The 16157-nt window shown below is 39.5% G+C and overlaps 1 protein-coding gene across 4 annotated transcripts in view; it reads left to right on the top strand.

Moving 5' to 3' along the window:
• Positions 1 to 16157, top strand: part of myo1b (myosin IB) — a 267061-nt gene that overhangs the window by 106204 nt on the left and 144700 nt on the right. The window lies entirely within an intron of this gene.

Here is a 16157-nt window from a genome sequence, read left to right on the forward strand (position 1 = left end):
CCTGCCGTACCCTTGCCATGCCCAGAAGCAAGCCACATACTGAGGAAGAACACAGCACTTTGGGTTTATCAAATATCCAATTTTTAAAAGTCACCAAATGAACAAAAAATAAATATTACCCATGCTCAAAACATCAACTCTCCTGCTCCTCAGATGCTGTCTGACTGGCTGTGCTTTTCCAGCACCACACTTTTTGTCTCTGATCTCCAGCATCTGTATTCCTCACTTACTCTCTGATAGTCAAGTAAATTTTCTCTGAATTGCTGATAAAAGGCTTGTCTGTGCTGTATCCCATACAATTCTGTGCAATGGCTGTAATATGTACTGTGGTATAAGCTGTTTTGTTCTGAAAGGGCTAATGCTGTGAGGAGTGCATAACATTGTATCAAATCATGTGTCATAAGGGCCTTTGGGTAAAGAAGGTCTAGATCTCCTCAGTCTTCGTAACAATACCCATCATACGTGTATCTGATTACTATCATACAACAATCTTCATTCTGTTTAAGGCAAGATCCTCTTCTCATTAGACTAGCCAAATGGTTTGCCTCTAACGTGCCATATCAGGAGACTCTGTAGATCCTAACACAATAGATGGCAGCAGACGTACTTTATGATGACCAAAAGTCTAGCTAGCTCAGAGCGTGATAAGCAGTAGTTAGGATTAATCATGTAATATGTACATAAAAACAGAGCTATTTTACCACTTTTCTCACTTTGTTCTGAAGATTTTGGAGTTTTTTCCTTTAGATTGCATGAATATTGTAAGGAGCTCCAACCCTGCTGAGAATAAAGTCCTTCTGTTGAGCAACTGCTGAGGCAAAAATTGAACCGTAATCTAATACTTCCACTTCATTGTTACAATATTGTTTTTGGTGGCCCATGTGATTGCGAAGTTTTGGGTGGTTCTAGGCATGCAATCTCATAAGCTCTCCACAAGTAAATAATTTTTGGGCCATAAATCACCTTCACTTGACTTATACCCGGTCTGTATCCAAGACTGGGTTGGAAAAGCATAAATTGAGATTGTTCTTTTGAGTGCTTGGTAGTGTTTTGTGGTTGATTTTCTTTTTAATTTCCTCTTCCCAATCCATCCCATGGGGGAGGTACCTATTCTCTAGTTATTGCCTTCCTGTAGTAGGATGCAAACTCACAGACAGGTGCCTCTTTATCAGTGTCCTCTGTCAGGCCGGCATTTTCAGTATCGAGTCACTGATTAAGATCATTCAGCTGTATTGGGCATGCCACATGGTCCACGTGCATGACACAACATTTTCAAAATAAGCTCTCTACTCTGCACTCCTCTTGGCAAGTGGTTATCTTCATGAGATATCTATGTTGCTCCCATACTGGCTTCTTGAGCATCTCAATTGTTGTCACAAAAGTAGTTGTGCTTTTATTGCATAGCGATTTTTGAGAACAATTGTAGCTCAGGTTGAGGTTCTGGATGTAGGTTTGCTTGCTGAGCTGGGAGGTTCATTTCTGGACGTTCAGCCACCTTACTAGGTAAGATCTTCAGTGGGTCTCAGGCGAAGCAGTGTTTTCTGCTTTCTATTTATATGTTGGGGTTTCTTTGGGTTGGTGATGTAATTTCCTGCTGTGATGTCGTTTCCTGCGGTCTTATCATTTCCTGTTCTTTTTCTCGGGGAGTGATAGATGGGGTCTAACTTGATGTGTTTATTGATAGGGTTCCGGTTGGAATGCCATGCTTCTAGGAATTGTGCATGTCTCTGTTTGGCCTGTCCTAAGATGGATGTGTTGTCCCAGTCGAAGTGGTGTCCTTCTTTATCTGTATGTAAGAATACTGGTGAGAGAGGGTCATGTTGTTTTGTGGCTAGTTGGTGTGTTCATGTATCCTGGCATATAGTTTTCTGCCTGTTTGTCCAATGAGGTGTTTGCATGGTATTTTGTAAATGACGTTAGTTTTGCTTGATGTCTGTATAGGGTCTTTCAAGTTCATTAGTTGCTGTTTTAGTATGTTGGTGAGTTTGTGGGCTACCACGATGCCAAGTGGTCTGAGTAGTCTGGCAGTCATTTCTGAGATGTCTTTGATGTAGGGGAGAGTGGCTAGGGTTTCTGGACATGTTTTGTCTACTTGTTTGGATTTGTTGCTGAGAAATCAGCGGACTGTGTTCATTGGGTACCCATTCTTCTTGAATACATGACATTTTATTGCATAGGCCCTCGGCCATAAGATTCTCTTCTAAAGCCATTATGCCTCTCTCCCTTCTTTTAAAATGCACCTTAAAGCCTACCTCTTTGACCAAATCTTTTGGTCATCTGCTTTGATATCTCCTCATGATACTCAGTGCCAGATTTTGTTTGGTAACGTTCCTGTCAATGAGAGTTAGCTTAAAATTATGCTATGTCAGTGATTAGTAAGTATATAGAAAATAACTAATTAAAACATCTGCAAAATATTTTTGTGATTTATTCATTCATGTTCTATGCTCTGCATAAAATGTTTCATTACTTAGGTTTTGTAAGTATTTGAAAAGTTATCCTTTTTTAAAATGGCAGGACTGGGGTACTGATTTATGGTGATTAAGCCAATTGAATTGCAATTTTAATCGGATTTCATTTATTTTACCAGAGTTTTGGAAATCATATTCTGAATTCCATTTATTTTATGACAAATCATAAAACAGTGCTCCAGTAAATTATAAATATTAGAATGAGTACATTAAAAAGGTTTAATTCAGTGTTCCAAGGAGAAGTAATGCATTGGGGGATAGATATTTCAATTTTCAGGTTTAGAAAGAGGCACTATTCAAGCCTACATATGAAACATGGTGTTAGAAGTAGACAGTTGAAATGGTATGGATCTCCAAAGCTGTAAGAGAGACAGTGCTTTGAGAAACAACAAAGAAAATGTAGAATGGCAGTCTGTAACTTTGTACTGCTGGGTGTGTCAGGGTGGATTTGAATAGTCCCATCGTCAAGCATGTGGAGTTGAAAGGTGAAGAGGCAATTTTGCCATTGAGACTGCAAAGTATTCTAGTGTAATGACTAGCCAGAGTTGAAAGTAAACATGAACAAATAGAATGGCAACTCTCTTTTTAAAAAAAAATTGGGGAATTTGAATTCTTAAAGCATATGTAATTTATATCCTGAACTCTGAAATTTACACCCTGTAAACTGCATCATGATAATCTCACTCTCTCTACCTTTTAAGATGCTCTTTAAAATATATCCTTATTATTATATTTTTGGTCCCTAGTCCTAATGCTGCCCTTTGTGACCTCATGTCAGTTTCTTTTTGCAATATTGAGTCCACACAAACCACTTAAAACCTCATCAAGCTGGCCACTAAAGCAGTACCTGGCTTACATGTGGCAGAGGCCAAATGGCATATTTCCAAACCCATCATCTGCTACCTTGGGAAGTTGTCTTAACAATTAGAGCTATGTAATGTGATTTAGGACATGTTAGAAGTGCTATATAACTTCAGCTTGTAGATGGGTACCCTTTGGGTATTTTATCTTAATAACCATTGTTCACATGTGACATGCGTTTAGGCAGTCAGCGAACATGAATCTGATCTGACCCTGTTCTACCATGGTAATCAAATCTTTCGGGCCCCATAAATGTTTGAGAATGGGAAGCTGGCTGATTTCACCCATTCTGAGAGCACTGGTGTTTGATATAATTCTACTCTACTGCTAACATGTCTGAACATGGATAACACAACAAAGACAATGGCTACAAACTGGATCATTCGTGGTCTTGTATGACTTACCAAATCACTGAATGAGAATTTACCAGGGCGAAGGTTGGTGTCCAACTGGCAAATTGAAGAAGCCTATGTTGAAGCCTTAATAGTATGAAAACAAATTGACTTGGCAGATATTAGGTCTTCCACCCCTTTATCCCAGGATAAAGAGCTCGTAGATCCAGATATAGGTAGGAAAGGGGCATTGGGTATAGAGGGTTTCACCTTAAGGCGAGGGAGTGAATAGTGGTGGAAAGGTAGGGGTTAAGTTCTTATGGGGTGGAACGAATGATGGCGGCCGACGATCTTGTTGGGATTGGTGGAAATCCCCCAGATGTACCATTTGAAGATAATGCCCACCTTCTTTCCTGCAGTTGTAAAGCCTTGTTCTTGGGGGAAAAAAAGGCAACCCAACTGCCCTGTGGAGCGGCCAGGGTAATATTAGGGTCAACTGAACTTTTAACAAGATCATTTGATCCTTAATTACTTCTCTGTATATGGTGGGCAGGTTGCCAATTTCAGTGGCCTATCCCCCTCTGTAGTTTGTAGGTGAATTTTGGGGTGGGGTGGGATGATGATGGCCTGGGTACATATTTTACATGCCATCTGTCATAAACCGAGCATGTCCTATCCAACTCTATAATCTGAAATAACTTAATCACCCAGCTGAATTGATCTCCCTTGAATAAGTTGTGCAATAGATTTTCTGATCAGAATAGAGTAGATTCAGTAAGTAATAGGTTGATGGGAAATAGTTTTTTTAAAATTTCTGGCTCCCAAATGAAATTGGGCTGCCTTTTTGCAACAAATTGTAGGATAGAGTTTAGTACTTAAAGCATTAATGAGAACTCAATTCCCATTTGTTCACCATTTGGAGAGCAGACTATGTAATTTTTAAAGTAATGGTGACACGTTTAGAGCTTGGGCGAGTTAATTGGGCAAAAAGCAAAGCTACAATACTGCCACAGATGTTAAAAAAAATTTGCATTTAAAAAATACAACTGTACTAATTGTTGGAAGGCAGCTGGATGTTGTGTGCAGTTTGACAAGAGATGACTGACTGTAAAGTTCATGTGTGGAAATCGAGAAAAATAGGAAGATTTTAAGAAATGGAGTTGCAAGTATGTTTCCTGGATGCTAACTTCTACAACCCAAGTGTTATAACCTTAGATTACGGTCTAGTATCATTCACAATTTTCTTGGATTTGTGTAAGGGTTTAAAATGATAGGTAACAATGCACTGAGAATGAAAATGCTCAGTTGTAAGCAGCTTTGAAAGGAGCTTTAAACAAAGTTGTTATTAAATTTCAAACTCTGGCTCTTCATTCGTTAATCAGAATTGATATTTTTGGGGCAACAAAAATCCATTTGTGAGTGAGTGAATTAAATGGTTACTTGAGATTAACATGTGTTCAATATTTATGCTTGCTTCTTGCTAGTAACACTGAAAGGCCAACTATAAACTCTTTATCTGCTACTTCTTTTGAAGTGGTAGGCTGGAGAAGGATTTTCCACCTGAGCCAAGTCATTGACATAGGTATAAAGGATATGGGCCCTGACAACATTGCAGCATTGGTACTGAAGATTTGTGCTCCAGAACAAGCCATGTTCTTTGCAGTTTGTGCAGCTTCAACACTGACATCTGTCCGGTGATGGAAAAAATTGCCCAGATGTGTCCTATCCACAAAATGCTACCTGACCAATTACTTCTCCATCAGTCCATTTTCAATCATCGGCAAAGTGAGGGAAGTTTTGGTTGACACTACTAATGAATAACACTTAGTCAATAATAACCCCCTCTGCTCACTGGCACTCAATTTGAGTTCCACAAGACCCACTCAGCTCTTGTCACCAAGGCAGCATTGACCAGTTTGTGACACGGGCTCCTTAAGGACAATCAGAATTAGAATGGGGGCTGGTGGGATGCAAGTCTTGACTGATTAGAGTCATACCTAGAACAAAGCAAGATAACTAACCAGCGACAACTACAATTATCTCAGCCACAGGATATGACTGCAGGATTTCCTCAAAGGCTGACCATCTTTAGCTACTTCATCAATGAACTTCTCTTCTTCGAGGTGGACAATACTGTCTGGCTCAGTTAATGAATCCTTATGTTGCACGAATTGATTTATAAAATTAATTTATAAATTTATAGAGTAACTCATCTCCTTTCATTCCAAAGCCTGATAACCATCTACGAGGCTGGAACATTGTCGATTTGCCTGGACAGGTGCAGCTTCAACATCACTCAAAGCTTGACATCATCCATGACCAGGCAGCTAGATTGGCACCCCATCAGCACTTCCAATATTCAGTCCATCACTAATGCACATAAGCAGCAGCATGTACCATCTACAAGGAGCATTGCAACAATTTAACTAGGCTCCTTTAGACAGTGCCTTCCAAACTTGCCATCTCTTCCATTTAGAAAGATAAGGGCAGCCAATACATGAGATGGTCACCACCTGCAAATTCCCCCAAAGCCCCACACCACCATAATTTGGAATGTTATCACCATTCGTTTGCTGACATTGCAGTGAAATCTTCTTAATCCCTCCTAACAGGTTACTGCAATCCCCAAGGAATCTAGTTCAAAATGACAATTCACCACCACCTTCAGAGCAATTACAGATGGGAAGTAAATCCTGGCTAGGCCATATCCTCTGAACACATAAAAGAAAATTGCATTCTTACCATTCCTTGGGCTAAGCAATCTCTAATGTTTTTAAATCCTTTGAATTTTTCCATGCTGTTAAAGTGAATTTATCCTTCAAACAATGGCTCGAGGTTACAATTTTGAACATTTGAATTTTGGGATATTAAATAGTTGACATCTGGAAATTTGTAATCTGAACACGATTTGTTCCCCTTGGCATATTGTGCCTGTACTCAAGAGATATCACAATTGACTCATGTATTTTTGCTTTAAACAGAAACCCTGCACAAGGCTAATAGTCTGGCACTAATAAAGTTTTGCATGATTGAATATATACATTTAATGGGTTACTCACAAATTTATAATTAGTTACAAAGAGCTTCCTGCCTAGTGCAGGAAATGGTGAAAACAAATATCTTGGCCTCAACTTGGTTGCCTTTCATCAAAAGGCCACAGCGGAATGACCTAGTTGTCAAGCCCCAGATGGGTTCACAGCTTCCTGTCTGGTAACATTATTTAGCTCAATAAAAATGGAACATCATAGTAACAGTGTTGGCAAAACCACAATTACAAAGGTTTAACTGCTGTCAAGCCGCAAAAGTAACTTTCTACTCTGTACCAAAATGAAACCGGCATTGATTGAGTTTGCCCTGTTCTACTGCTGAGAAAATACCTTGCTGATATTTTCATTTGTTATTACTTATTGCAAGATTGAAATAAATTAATTTTATTTTATGCCATGAATTCTAGCAGGAAATTAGAGTTGCTTAAAAAAGAAAATTTCCTCCATGATTGATGATACCAATGATAGACTAATTATCAAAGTGAGATCACATGGAATTCAACATGATCTTGCCAATTGGATACAAAATTGGCTTTATAGTAGGAGACAATATGGTGGTGCAGCGTTGTTTTTCAGACTAGAAGCCTGTGACTAACTGTGTTCCATAGGGATTGGTGCTGGCTCCACATTTGTTTGTCATTTGTGTAAATGATTTGAATCATAATATAGGAGGTATGGTTAGTAAATTTGCAGATGTCATCAATATTGGTAGTATTGTGAACAGTGAAGAAGGTTATCTGAGATTACAAAGAAATCTTGATGAATTGGGTCAATAGGCTGAGGAGTGGTCGATGGAGTTTAATTCGAATAAATATTGCATTTTGGTGATTCTAAAACAATGCCCCACCATTAGTTGTCTAACAGAAAGCGAGAGGTTAAGGTCCATAAACCTTTGACATTTCCATCATAGTTAGGATGATTAAGAAGACATTTAGCACACTTGCCTTTTTGCTTAGTCCTTTGAGTACAGGAGTTGGGTCGTGATGTTGGTGAGACCTCTTTTAGAGCACTGTGTAGTCTGGTCAACTTATTAAAGGAATGATATTCTTAAACTTGAGAGGGTTTAGAAAAGTTTTACTAGGATGTTGCTGGAAATAGAGGGTTTGAGATATAAAAATAGATAAAGGCTGGGACATATTCACTGGAGCCCAAGGAGTTAAGATGTGACTTTATTGAGGTTTTTAAAACCATGAGGGGCCTAGATAAGGTGAATGACAAGGGTTTTTATCCCTAGGGTGGGGAAGTTTAAAACTGGACGCATATTTTTAAGGTGAGAGGAAAAAGATAAAAAGGACATGAGGGCCAACTCTTTACAGTGTGATTTGTGTGCAGGAGGCACCGCCAGTGAAAGTGGTGGATGCGAGTACAATTACAACGTCTATAAGACATGAACTTATCCAAATGAATAGGAAAGGTTTGGAGGATATGGGCCAAGTGCAGGCAGGTGGGACTAGTTTAGTTTAGGTGTGGAGGTGCCACTGGGGTGGACAAGGTCAAAAGTCACACGACACCAGGTTATGGTCCAATAGGTTTATTTGAAATACAAGCTTTCGGAATGCTGCCCCTTTGTCAGGTGAAGAAAAGCATACAGGCACAGAATTTATAGGTAGAGAGATCACTGGGCAGAGAGATCAAAAGTTCGTACAAAGGGTATGAGTGGAGTGTTGATATACTGAAGGTGATCAAAACTGTCAGATGATGTGAGTAAAAATTCAACATCTGAATAGTAAGTGAAGGGGATGACCTATAATGCAATTAATTGAGGCAGAGAGATAAGTACAAAAAATTAAAAATAAGGTGGTGCTGGAGACAAAGCAAACAGCTGGGATAATATGAAAGGTCCACGAGGTCGAACCAAAGTAACAGATAATCCAAAACAGTACAAACTAATTAAGGTTTAGTTTAGGCATATGGTTGGCATGGTTTGGTTGGACTGACGGGTCTGTTTCCATATTGTGTGACACTAACTGAATGTGAAGGCAGATAAGAATTGACTCCGTCTCACTAGCGCTGAAACGGGCGAGTAAGTTAGAGATGCTACCTGACAGAGCGCACTTCCTTTAATACTGTTTAGATCACTAGGATTCTGTTGTCATTTTACAGGGACTAAATGTATCTCACAGCACTCTAGGATAGAAAAGTGATTTTCCAACTCAGACAATTTTTCCTTTTCTCACCAAATCTATGAAGAATGTTGCATAATTGAATTCCCCTAAAGGTGGAATGAAGTAAATGCTTACTCACATGACCTGCCAAGAGATCGTTAACTCTGTTTCCTTTACCATTACTCCATGTTGCTTTTGATAGTCAGCTCACCATGGCAATGACTTGCTGTGGATGGAAAGCCATGATCTCCACCTGGTCAGGGTTTGGAATGTTACTTACATTACTTTCAGAGTGAGCAAATGCCCTTATTTTACATAACTCATCTAAATTTTGGCCATTTGACCCCATCCCTTGCTGCATCTCCCCAGGATGACTTTTGTTTTGTATTTCTGGGCCATTAATGAGGGAAAGTACTTTGGCCTCCTTATTCCTTTGTGCAGCTGCACTGATATCTTGCCATTGGCCATGGGGAGGTAAAGGAATGCTGGGAGTGGAACTGTACATGATTAAATTTAATTGGCAGTGTCTTTTAACAGACCAACATGAGGAGGCCTGCTCTCATCCCCTCCTAGGTCTCAAATCCACTGTAATCCTCATCCTACATCCTTCCACCTGCACAGATTGTCTCTGCTCTCATAAATGGTCTGTTTTTCTCTGACCTTTTTCTCTGAGGTGGCAAGGTCCTTTATTGTGATATGCAGTGAACTGAGAACAATGAATGTTGAACATCTATACCAACAGCGCATGTGTTTTAAAACAAAAGCATAGCCTTTTCAACATCAAAACATTTCTATTTTGACCAGTTGTTATGGGATTCCATATTATAGAATGACCTTGAGGCAGAGGAGGTGGTGCAAAAGTGATAATTACAGGGATGAAGCCAGAAGTAAATGGGTGTAACATCAGGAACAAGAACTGAACAGGCTGTTGCTCTTTCCTCTTAAAAACATGAAGGACGTGAGTGAGCTGAAAGAGGTCTTTAAACTTATGCAGGCATTTGATAGTTACTTGGAAAGAAAATAAACCTATATGTGGGAGGGTTTAAAACTCAGGATCACAATTATAAATTGGTCTCTAATTAATCCAACAAGGAGCTTGTGAGAAATTTGTGTACTTAATATTTTCCTATTCATTCCCAGGATGCAGATCTTGTTGGCTGAACCAGCAATTATTACCCATCCTAATTGCATTTGAGAGGATGGTGATATTGTGTGGGTATTTAGAACGTGTGCTCACAATGCCAAAATCTTCAGAAGGAGCAATTGAGGTGAATAGTAGATATGCACACTTCTTAGGGAAGTTTAGGAAATACACCAGGGAGGAAGGAACGAAAGGGATCCTGAGTTTCTTGATGGAACTTCCAACCCCTTCTCCACTTGAATACAAAGTCACTTCTGCCCTTTCCTGAACCCTCTGCTGCTGAATTCCACAATCTTACCTTTGTCACCTCTAGTGTCAATCATCCCATTGCTTTCCTGGCTGCAACTAATGTAATCCCAGCGATTCACACTATCATTGCCCTTCTGAATACCTGAAACTGTTCTCCACAGTGCTCTCCTCTTCTAAACATTCCCTTTGCACCACAAGTGAATTTACAGGAGCCTGTAGGCAATCCATCTCCCTTCAATATGTCACTTTTTCTCTTTCCCACTTCTTGCTGCTACAGGAAAGAACTGTTTCAGTGGATGTTAGTCCTGCAAGCAATTTTTGTTCTTGAGAATTTCTATTTACAATAACATCATCTTCTAAAAACAAAATGGGTGGGGGAGGTGAGCTCATTTACAGTGCAGTAGGGAATTAAAAGGCATAGTGAGTGGTACGCCCATATGTGTGTCAGAGTATAAAATTACATGTTCCGTTAATTGAATGAATGAAATTGGACCTTCAGGTCTGTCTTAGTTCGCACTGTGCAAAATTCATAGGGAAAGCTTTGGCTTCACTTCAATGCTTTACAGGTTTTTGGTTTCATGTTCACAGGAATACAATCACGGCTTCTCTAACATTGTATTGATCAGAGTTAACTATCCTGTAGCTAAAGAAATCTGTGACCTTCAGTCTATACTGGAGTGTCTGTCAAGACTGAAAAATCAGAGCGAACAGGGTCTACCTTGGGTACCTGATCTAGCATTATCTAGAATTCAATTGTGAAACCTAATGAGAGATGTTTACTTTACCTAATATTGGCTTAGGTTTTCAAAGAGTCAAGATGATTTGGGAGTCTAATAAAAATGGTAGGTGACTCCCAATTCAGGAATTCCTGTTCATGTTCCTGCACTTCCCAATTTTATAAGAGTCTCTTTAAGGCTGACTTGGTTTGTAAACTTGCACCTGGCTATTGTGACCGAGTCAATCCCTTTGTGGAGATAATTGCTATTTGCATGCAATTGGGTCAGCTTTTTCAAGAGTTGTGGTCCACGATACTTCAGAGTTAACCACAATCTGCATGCGAAAACCTTTTGAAAGATGAGATTGAAAGGTCTTCCTTGTGCCAGTCTATGTCCATGGTCTCTCACGTCTCATACGCCAAGCTGCGGTACTTGTATGGCCATTAACAATTCACTATACACTGTGTAGAATCAACAAACTCTACAGTGAAAATAGTATGTGATTAAAATAAACAGATTTTAAAAAAGACTTTCATTACTTTTCACCATCTTTTCTGCAAGTTAATAAAGTATAAATAGCAGAAACTGAATGCACTTGAAACTTCTTAACTTTGTGTAAATAAACATGATGCATTTGGACAAAGATCATGGACCGGTGCTGTTAAGTATGCAAGGTTTTTTTTCTCAGATGTTTAAACTGAGTAATGAATTTCTGAGCTCTTGGTCAAGTCACATTAACCATTCCTGAATTACAGAGAAGATCATTCAGCCCCTCAAACCTGTCCTGCCATTCAGATTATGTCTGATCTTTCCCAGTCCTCAAATGCTTAATTGTGGCAAGTAACCCTAAACTCCTCTACTACCTATATCTGTCCATCTCCTCTTTAAATGCTTTCCATGATCAAGCCTCTAAAATTCTGTGGGTTCAAGAATTCCAGACATATACAGTCATCTGAGAGAAGAAATTCCTTTGCATCTCAGTTTTAAATGTAAACTGTGTTTCAGATTCCCCCATTAGAGGAAAACATCTCAGCATTTAATTTTTTATTAAACAATGGGATCTCGTCCCAGTTATCAAATGGGCCTTTTGAATAGTCTTTTTTGGCATCCTGCAGCCCCGGTGGCTTCCCATCTCCTCTTCTAGCCTGACGACAGTCTCCTGCAATCTCCTCATAACAATGAAGATCCCATCTTTCTGGGTGCTTCCAGACTCCTCCTACCTGCCTCAAGGGGACAAATCCTGATCCTTGTGTCCAAGGTTAAATCTATAGTTGAAAATATAAAGAACAGTGCTTAAAAATTACCCAATTGTGAATCTTCACTCTTGAGTTGCAACCCTGTTAAAATTAAGCAATGCAATGTTACCTTTATGAATTGATGTTTGTAGTTGGATTGAAGGATTAGATATTCTTTGTGATAATATTGTAAGAGTGAATCAGTTCACAATGAAAGAGACAAAAGAGAAAGACAAGGGATTGTAATATCAAATTTCTCAAAGGCATTATCATGCCTTGTCAGGCTGGGGAGTCTGGTTGTAGTAATGTTTAATTTGATCTTAATCTTAGCTGCAGTGCAAAATTATTTTTCATATAGAGCCACCTGCCACATGGAGGGGATAAGAGTGATGTTAAGTAGGGAACAAATGACTGCACAAAGCATTTAGATTTCTGTGTTACTTGCTGTTGTCATTTCTGATGTAATAGTACTTGGTGGTCTGGAAAGTCTATCTTTGAAACATGTTGTTATGAGTGAAGTCAAAAACCAAAAGGTGATTTTATGCACTGGAGCACATTTCCAATATCTGATCCCTAACACTTAGTATCACTTGTCTGTACTTTTCAGTCTCCACTCACTAATAACTCCTCTGGAGACTCCTTTACTGGCAACGTGTCACTAGACAGTCTTGAACAACTTTACAGCTGTCAGGAGCATAAGGGGGAAAGGTATAATTGCCAATGTCAGGGTTATTCAATTATTTTAGTTTCTAAAAAGCAGGCTTTTTTTTTGTTAATAACCATCCTACGCCGAGAAGCAAATTGACAATAGAAGCTGTTCCAGTTGGTCTGACACAAATTCCATGTTGTTAAAACTGCAGTATTCTTCTTCAAATATTTCAACATATAAAACATGACCTCTAGTTAATATCTGACGGACGCATAATTAAAATGAAACCTAAAATGAATAGAGATGCACACATCTCCAAATTGAGATTATGCAGGATTATAGTGGGAAGAGGGTGGATGCAGAGCAGAAATCAGGATGGTGGAGATATCAGTGAGTGAAAAATGAGAGTAATGACATTTACCAGTCTGATGGTGTGACTAGAAATACAAATGTCATAGTTTGGCCTTATTAACTTAAATATATTAAGACTTGAACTGACTACAAACTTGAATTTAATAAAACAAATTAATTGAAGTGTCAGGAGTTCTGCTTTTGGGCTTGAAGTAAATTTAAGAGAAATATTCAAATCTATGAATCTATTCCCTGTCCCAATATAGCAAACTTTTATCCAGTTGGCAGTGCATGCATGTTCATTAAGTTTAGGCTTTATCAGAATGAGGCACTTGGTCGAAAGTGCTGTTGGGATTTAAATTTTGAAATACCTGTATTTGAAGAGGAATGCACCTGTTATGGGGTAAATTTGCCTTCAGTAGAGGGTTTTACCTAATAGTCATATAGAGTCATAGAGATGTACAGCATGGAAACAGACCCTTCGGTCCAGCCTGTTCATGCTGACCAGATATCCCAACTCAATTTAGTTCCACTTGCCAGCACCCGGCCCACATCCCTCCAAACCCTTCCTCTTCATATACCCATCCAAATGCCTCTTAAATATTGCAATTGTACCAGCCTCCACCACTTCCTTTGGCAGCTCATTCCATACACATACCACCCTCTGTGTGAAAGAATTGCCCCCTAGGTCTTTTCATATTTTGCCCCTCTCACCCTAAACATATGCCCTCTAGTTCTAGACTTCCCCACACCAGAGAAAAGACTTTGTCTATTTATCCCATCCATGCCCCTCATAATTTTGTAAACCTCCTATAAGGTCATCCCTCAGCTTACGATGCTCCAGGGAAAATAGCCCCAGCCTGTTCAGCCTCTCCCCATAGCTCAAATCCTCCAACCCTGGCAACATCCTTGTAAATCTTTTCTGAACTCTTTCAAGTTTCACAACATCTTTCCGATAGGAAGGAGACCAGAATTGCACACAATGCACATAATTGCACATTATCCTACCTACCTGCAACTCCACTTTCAAGGAGCTACGAACCTGCACTCCAAGGTCTCTTTGTTCAGCAACACTCCCTAGAAGCTTACCATTAAGTGTATAAGTCCTGCTAAGATTTGCTTACCCAAAATGCAGCACCTCGCATTTATCTGAATTAAACTCCATCTGCCACTTCTCAGTCCATTGGCCCATCCGGTCCAGACCCTGTTGTAATCTGAGGTAACCCTCTTCGCTGTCCACTCACCTCCAATTTTGGTGTCATCTGCAAACTTACTAACTGTACCTCTTATGCTCTCATCCAAATCATTTATGTAAATAACAAAAGGTAGAGGGCCCAGCACCGATCCTTGTGGCACTCCACTGGTCACAGGCCTCCAATCTGGAAACAACCCTCCACCACCACCCTCTGTCTTCTACCTTTTGAGCCAGTTCTGTATCCAAATGGCTAGTTCTCCCTTGTTCCGTGAGATCTAACCTTGCTAACGTCTCTTATGGGGAGCACCTTACTGAAGTTCATATAGATCACATCCACCGCTCTGCCCTCATCAATCCTCTTTGTTACTTAATCAAGTTTGTGAGACATGGTTTCCCACACACAAAGCCATGTTGACAACCCCTAATCAGTCCTTGCTTTTCCAAATACATGTACATCTTGTCCCTCAGGATTCTCTCCACCAACTTGCCCACCGCCAACGAGAGGCTCACCAGTCTATAGTTCCCTGGTTTCACCTTACCACCTTTCTTAAACAGTGGCACTACGTTAGCCAACCTCCAGTCTTTCGGCACCTCACCTGTGACTATCGATGATACAAATATCTCAGCAAGAGGCCCAACAATCACTTCTCTAGCTTCCCACAGAGTTCTAGGGTATGCCTGATCAGGTCCTGGGGATTTATCCATTTCTATGCATTTCAAGACATCCAGCACTTCCTTCTCTGTAATATGGGTGTTTTTTAAGATGTCACCATCTATTCCTCTACATTCTATATCTTCCATGTCCTTTTCCACAGTAAATACTGATGCAAAACACTCATTTAGTATCGCTTTAGTATTGCTTTAGTATCACTTACTAATGTAGTAATGCTATTTTATCTCATGCAATAGAAACTGGGCTTGGATATTGTATTGAAGAATCTAACAAACAGTAATTACATGTAATTATTATGTACAAACACTACATTCATCAGGCACACAAGCATCTGTCATTAAGCCATTATATACTGTAGCATGCTTCTCATACAGTGCTACACTTTAAGATCTGATGAAAGATTGAGATATTTATACTTTCAGGTCACATTGGTGTTATATGGTTAAGTCTCCTAACAGTCTTGTAAATGGATTGCTATTTAGATTTTGCTCTATTTGGAGAGGGATACTGCAGGTTGGAAACACTGAAGAGCCTGTGATTTCTGCAATTCATCACAAGATTGAAGCAGAGGAGTAATAGTACTTGCCTAAAGCCTTGTATCCTGTTGCACTATCTATAAAGTGACTTGTTTTAACAATGTTACAAAATACAAGCAGAACAGAGCTGCTTTTCATTGGCACAATGCAACCTTTTCACGGGTTTTTTTTCAACCACACCTCCAGGCCAAATGTTCAGAATAGCACCAACTTTGTTAAAATGATCTGCTGATTATGGTATGATCTGTCTACCAGTCTGGAAGTATTTGATCTTTCTTGATCACTGTAGCTGTTTGTAGGCAGTCTTTCTTGATCTGAAAATGTTCTTTCTCCATTTGCTCCAAACCTAATATAAAACCAAGTTGATAGTCAATAATAAAAAAGAGTTTTGAAATAAATGTCCAGCACTTGGCTGTTGTCATGTCTTGTGTTGGTCATTCACCAGTGCTGAAGCTTATGTTCCTTCTGCATACAGCCATGTAACTGTAACCGAAATGGAAGTGGTTAGTTATGTAAGACTTATTAAATGTTTGTCGTTGGCTAAAACGAATCCTCTCCAAAATCCAAAACGTGCAGGTTAAGTGGATTGGCTAAGC

Source organism: Hemiscyllium ocellatum, chromosome 7 (genome assembly GCF_020745735.1).
Source record: "Hemiscyllium ocellatum isolate sHemOce1 chromosome 7, sHemOce1.pat.X.cur, whole genome shotgun sequence".
Lineage (NCBI taxonomy): Eukaryota > Metazoa > Chordata > Chondrichthyes > Orectolobiformes > Hemiscylliidae > Hemiscyllium > Hemiscyllium ocellatum.